This window comes from Gymnogyps californianus, chromosome 1 (genome assembly GCF_018139145.2).
Source record: "Gymnogyps californianus isolate 813 chromosome 1, ASM1813914v2, whole genome shotgun sequence".
NCBI lineage: Eukaryota > Metazoa > Chordata > Aves > Accipitriformes > Cathartidae > Gymnogyps > Gymnogyps californianus.
The window spans coordinates 139,548,034-139,554,990 of NC_059471.1; positions in this window are offsets into that span (position 1 = coordinate 139,548,034).

Consider the following 6,957-nt stretch of genomic DNA (forward strand, 5'->3'; position numbering starts at 1 on the left):
AAGTCATTATGCCCATTACAAAGAAGGGGAAAAGGAAGCAGAGAAAAGTGACTTAATGTTTCCCAACAAGGTAGCAACAATGCCAGGAATAGAACCAGGTCATCTGCGTTGCTGACCAGGCCTCACTGCCTGCCAGATGTGGAAACTGAAAAGGATCAGAAATAAAGAGACAACCTTACTACACTAACAAATAAGAACAGTTAACTGGAGGTTTAGGAAGAGCACAAACCTGCCCAAGTCAAAGAAAATTCTTTTATGCCTAAATTTCCTTCTATGCAGGGATATAAAACCAAACCACCACCTACATACGAAAAAAGCTTGACTTCACCACTCTAAAGCTACATGGTCACTTTATGTGACAAACTAACCTGACACATCACAGTAGTTTCATAGAAGTAAGGGTTTCTTGGTTGTATAGAAGTGCCAGTTGCATTTGTGTGTCTATTACTTAGGAATAAGGCATCCTTCTGTAGCACGTCTTAGGAGACTGACAGAGAGGAGAAGAATCCTACCTAAGAATTAGGTAACACTGAATCCCAAGTACTATATTTGAATGAAAATTCATGCACATGATAGCTGGCTACTAGCTTTGGAAAATACTGCCAAAGTATCTGAGCTGGTCTGAAACAAAGTAGAAGGAAAAGGCAGACAGGAGATCAATATTACTTGAGATGTGAAAGAGACTTGAGGAAAGAGGAAAACACGTTCAGGGAGCAATAAGGGGCAAAAATAGCCTGAAAAATCTTCAGGTTTTTTTTATCTGGTCTTGTTTTGCTCCAAAACATAAAGCTCATAATAGCAACATGGTCTAAATTCAATTGAAGCATGCTCAGCTTCTTTCTGTAAAATTGTCTTGCCCATATAGTTTTAAAAGCCTTTTTTTTTTAAACAGCTAACAGTTACTAGCAATTGCCTAAGTCACTGAGATTTAGGCAGTTACCAAATAACTATAACCAACTTCCTTCATGTACTGTTTCCCCTACAACTTCCTGGAAGGAGAAAGTCAAAACAAAGCAGAAGTGGTGCAGAAAACCAGAACAATGGAAACAAATAGAAAGTCTACAAGGACTGACTGAGAGAGACATGTTCAACTCACTGCAAAGGATAAGATGATAATTATAACACCTACCACCTGGAACAGCACACCAACAAGACCATGTTACTGACACAACAAAATTGGTTCCCCCTTGCCTTCTATTACCAATCAGGTAAAGGCTGGTAATAGAAGACCTAGTAGCCAAATACAAGCAGTTAAAATGGCATAACTCACTTGAAGTGTGCCCATTCTTACAATGTTCAAAGCAACAAGCCTATAGTTCACTTGAATTTACCATTTCGTCCATCAAGCCACATGTATTATACCAGATGCCAATGTTTCTGCTGACAACAGCAGAGCAATTTGGACAATTGGTTGGATCAAACACAGATCAGAAGGGAAGAAACATTAAAATTAATAACATGTAAAACAAGTTAGAGAGAGACACACACAATGTGATGTTTTATACTGAAAAACTCAAAACTTAAAAATAGAATACAGTGGGATTTGAAACCAAAGGGAACTGAGCAATGTTTTTTCAGTGATACAAAGCTCCTATTTGTTTCTAGCAATGAAATAGGAGGGAAAAAAAAGATGTTTTAAAACTCTGACACAAATATTTATCCAAAATGTGTTACTAAACTACATGTGAGTTTTGCCTATCCCGGACCCTGGACACACAGAGAACAATGCAGGAAATTCCATGTTCCACTGAGGGAGGATAAAATATTTTAGTATTGTTTTTTCCCTTTCTCCCCACCCCCTTCTGTAGTGGCAGCTGTTTGAAACTCACGAAGTTGAAATCTTAGAGTAAATGTTAGGGTGTTGAATTGTAATTGACAGAAAATGAGAAGGTGAAATACATCTTCTGTCAGCCTGATTTTACCTACGTATGTGTGCATGCATTCACTGACAGACAGACAACTGCAGAACTTCAAGCTCTGTCAGCGCATCAAGCAGTACCTTTTAGTGTCTGCCCTCCTTGGGACACCTACAGCTTCAGCACCTGAGTGCCACGATTACACTGAGAAATTAGGGTCCTGCAAAAGTATCTATTCAGGAAAAAGGATCTGCCAGCAGGGATTCAATTTCAGGATTCGTCCCTTAGACTGGTTTTCTTTTAAAGATAATGCTCTCTCTTTTCACTCTCAGCTTAAACCTTTAGAGTATATAGGGAGACTCTTTTTTTCTGATAAGAATGTAACAGTTTTCCTATATTTTGCCTTCTAGCAAATCGCTTTATCTCTTGTACCACAAAATGTATTGTATTGGAAATCTAAATGGCGTTATATGATATGTCTAATCAATCAGTCCTGTCTTTTTCCATTAGTCTAGTTGTCTAAATATTGAAAAAATGAAAACTGGAAGGCTTTTCTATAGTCTGCAAAAAAAAAGTTTGAGATAAATTCCTTCTTAAGTCATACCAATAGAAAGTATTCTGAAAAGTATTATCTATTTGATTAATTCTAGAAATATACTTTGTAACACCTGCAGAATTACAGGCATTTTTTGTATTGCTTATGTTATTTTTATTATTGATTGCCTTCAAGATAAATACAAAGAAATAAGCAATTTTATTTCTCATTCTATTTTGATAAAAATAATGAAAATGTAACTTAAGCTCACTCAAGGAAAGATGAAGCTATTGAAAACGTTCATTAGACGTATATGTGATATGAGAAGTATAGTTAAAACTTTTCACAACCCTTTTATATTTCAGCAAGCAGTTACATTTGTAAAAATATTAGCAAGTTTTAGGAAAAGCTATCAGCGACTATTACACACAAAAAAATAATCAGTAATAAAATAGTTGATCGAGCCCTTAAAAAAGACAGGGTTCAATTTAAAAAAAAAACCCCAACCATACTAATTAAGATTAAATAACAAAAGAGTTGTGACAGCTTCTCCCTTCAAACTCTAAAAAATACATACAATCTCTGAAGTAGTAAATACTTTGTCAGCTGTATCCTGCTGCCTTCACTCATATGTAATCACATATTATCTTCACAAAATATTCTAGTGGAGTCAATGGTATGCCTTCTGAGGTGAGATGCTACTCAAGATGGATATGTGTAAATTATCTGATCCTCTGGAGGTGGGAGAAAAGCCCTTGGAATGTTAATAGCAGTCTTTATAGGAAATTTCATTTTTAATTTCAATCTAAATAATTGGATGCAATTCAGTAATACTTTTCTAGAGATTTCAAGAAATTACAAATGTTAATCAACACTCTTACGTTCAAAGCCCTTACTGGACAAATGCAGTTCAAGAGACACAGCTGTTGTGCCAGAAACTGATACAATGCCTCAGCTGTAGTTGCATTTTACTGGGATAAACTTATAAAATAAAACAACAGAATGTAACATAATTTTCAGAAAAGTCTTAAACGAAAAAAAGATTCTTCCAAATGCTGATCTCACAACTACGAAATTTTGTTAATGGCAATGAGTTTCAAGATCTAAAAAACATCCAAGAAAGATCAAAGCTTCCATTTAATTTTTAACAAGCACTTTAAAATTCCATGTTTTTTATTTCTAATCACATTGTCACCTGTTACATATACTAAAAATCTATATTTGTACATTCATTTGTATTTTTACACAATATGTTATTTCACTGCCTCATTTCATTACATTGATATTTATGTTTATATACAGAAAAATGAATATGGATTTTTTTTAAAAAAGAAAAAACTCCTGGCTTGAATTTTTCAGTTGTATACTTAGCCTATTATCTCTGTCACTATTTAAAGGCATTATAAAAACATGCACATTAAAAAAGAATACTGCTCCAGCTCACTCATCAATGTTTTAAAAAAATCTAAACCTTCAAATATTTCTGAATTACTAGTAATTCTATACAATGTGAGTTTTTTTTTCCTACCTGCCTTTTCTATCACAAAATTTTCAAAATGAAGGAATAGACAGAGATCAAGCCTGCTGCTTGCAATATAAAAGCTGATTACTGGGAAGAACTCAAAAGAAAAGGAATTTATTCAGACTGAAAGCATTAAAAGCAATTCAAACTTTCTGGATTACATCATTGGAAGCAGTATGTAATTTGTTCCAATTGATGTCATTTGCACACATAAAGCCATTATTTTACAAAGCACCTTAGCGTATTTATACTTTCCTTCCTCCTAACACTCTGATCAGACTCACTTGCACTTGACACATGAAACACGTGGGAAAGACAATGCAAAAGAATCAAGTCTGACAAATATATTTTGCCCAAACCAAACTCCTATTAATAGATAAAATGCTGCATCATATGTATTTTTAAGCATCCCCTTGTAACTGAAAACGTGAAAAGAATTCTCCACATTCTGTTCATACAATGACCTTGGATAACTTAGATCTGTTCTTGTGGGATTTGCAACTCTTTTCCTGAATGGATGCAAGATGAGGTAATGCCATTCAAAATGGGCTGCGCAGTGAAACGTTACATGCAGAACTCAAATATTCTGGCCCCAGTTCTAACCTTGTAATTATATTTAACTGGGTCAATGGAATTTCTCAACTTCCACTACTTGTTTCTTTGCTTCTAGATTTAAAGAGTGCCAGTTTCATATGGATAATAAACTAATAGACAGTATTTCAAATTAACACTACAAAAACATTCAACTGCAAGAAACACAGATTTGTCCTGCTTATCTACACTGTGGCTGGTAAACTGCAGTGCGATACTCTCTGTGCCTTGCTTACTGTATTATGGTAAGGGTAGGCCCTTACTGTTTCACCACATCAATAAGACAGCCACCCAACTGCAAGTGATGTTTTTAATTACCAAATGATATTGCTTTTAAAAAGTGCTTTAAACAATAGAATCTGTCTGAAGCACAGGATAACAACTTGTTTAAAATTACTCTGGGGTCAATTAAAATCAAGCAACTTCATTACATGCCTTTAGAACTGAATGAAGTTGTGAAAAAATATGTTCTATATGACTTGACCTGTCAAAAAGAAAATACCGCATTTTGAAATCTCTAGAATAATAGTGGCACAATCAATGCAAGTGTTAATATAATAAATGCAAAAGATGAGTGTGTGTTAAGTAAAACAGAGAGGTTTTGGTATCTGTCTCAAGCTATTTACCCCACAAATACATCACGCTAAGCTTCTAAAACCTCATAAAACTGAACTCTCAGTAAGCAAAAAATCAATAGGGCACAAGCTTGTGCCATATTAATCAAGATATCCATAAACAACTTGCACAGATCTATAGATATGCATAGGTACTTTGGTAGGTAGAGATAAGTTTCCTACTCTGTTTTCATTGCACAAAGCAACACAGAAAAATCACCAGCTAACTAGCAGAAGGCTATACAATGCAGACTTTGAGGTTTAAAACAATTCCTGAGTCTTCAGTTTACCTTTGGCAGAGTTCTTTTAATTTTAAATGCATACATCTTGTTTCTAAAAAAACAAAACCACGTCAAATTCAAAAAAGGACAAATTAAAAAAGAAAATAGAAGTAATAACATTCCCCCTTACCTTCTCCATCTCTGATGGGTCACTGGTAATTTTTTGTCTATGCCTCAAATCCTGTTTACAAACCATTTTTTAAATGTAACTTTGGAATGGCATGCCTGGCAACACTATAAATCACAAACATAATATAAATAACTGTATACACACACACACACCATGAAAAGGCACATACTTATGGTTTCAATCCTGTGTCTTCTTTAATAAGAATAAAAGTTCATAGTAGAGAACACCATAAAGCATGCAGAACAATGACAGTGCTGCATATTCTCCCTAAAGTGCAGATGGTACTAAAGCAGATTTTAAGATAAAGATGAAAATTAAACCTCATTCACTCCTCCTTGTTCCTCTTCTGGGAACACCACCCCCACCCCCCCCCATCACCAAAGAAAAAGAAATACCAAACATATTCACAGAATATAAGTTATTTGCAATTTCTCACACTGGGTGATCAAATGTTAACTAAGATATGTGCAGAGAGAACCAGCTTAAAGGCTTTATTTCTTTTCTGAACTGGACATATGTTGACAGCCCCAATTAAAATTAATACTTCTCCACTCTGTTATAATGAGTTTTTTCAACAGGACATCAGAATTAATAATTCTTCACATTATATGACTAGTGAAACGTTAGAAGTTTTATAGACAAACACTAGTGTAAATATATTCAGATATAACCTTTTCTTAAAACTTCCACCAGAAATCAGTGTTTACAGAAGTACAGTACAATTCCTTGCAGTCCAAGGTTATATATCAAAAGTCAGCATGCCTTGGACATTTCCCCTTTCCAATTAAACCTTAACTTACCTTGCATAGTCAAAATCAGCTAGTGAAACTAAGCTGTTAGAAATCCGAGTTCTTTTGTCCACTATCTTATATTTATGTGCCTTTTTTTTTCCATTCTGCTGCCATCTGCTGGCAGCAAATTTATTCTACATTTGATAGTCTCCTGTTGTATCACTTACCACTGTTAAAATATGAGCCTTATTTTCCATGTTTCTTGGCCAACCAATCAGGTACTGTTACACTTCTAAGTCAAAAATTTTCAGCATCAATGGCCTGTATTTAGAGATCAACATGACTTTTCTTGGCTCAGAAAAATTGTGCCTCTAAAATGCTGTCCATAACAATACAGCATTTAATATCTGTATCTTTTTAAAAATTACAATTTTTCCAGATCACTGAGACTGTAAAAACATTTTCAAGCACTAGTAAAACTTTCTGAATCTCTTATTCGTTCTTGTCAAAGTACAACACTGTATGTTGAAGTTTATATGCAGCCACTTCCTCTTGAGGTTTTTGTGCATTTTCTGATAAAATTCACAAGAGCAGTAAAATGTTACCCTGTGACCTAAGAGCATACTAAATAAAATGCAACATAATATACTTGCAAAAAAAGTAAGCTTAGTAAGTTGTGCAATGTGCAATATTTTTA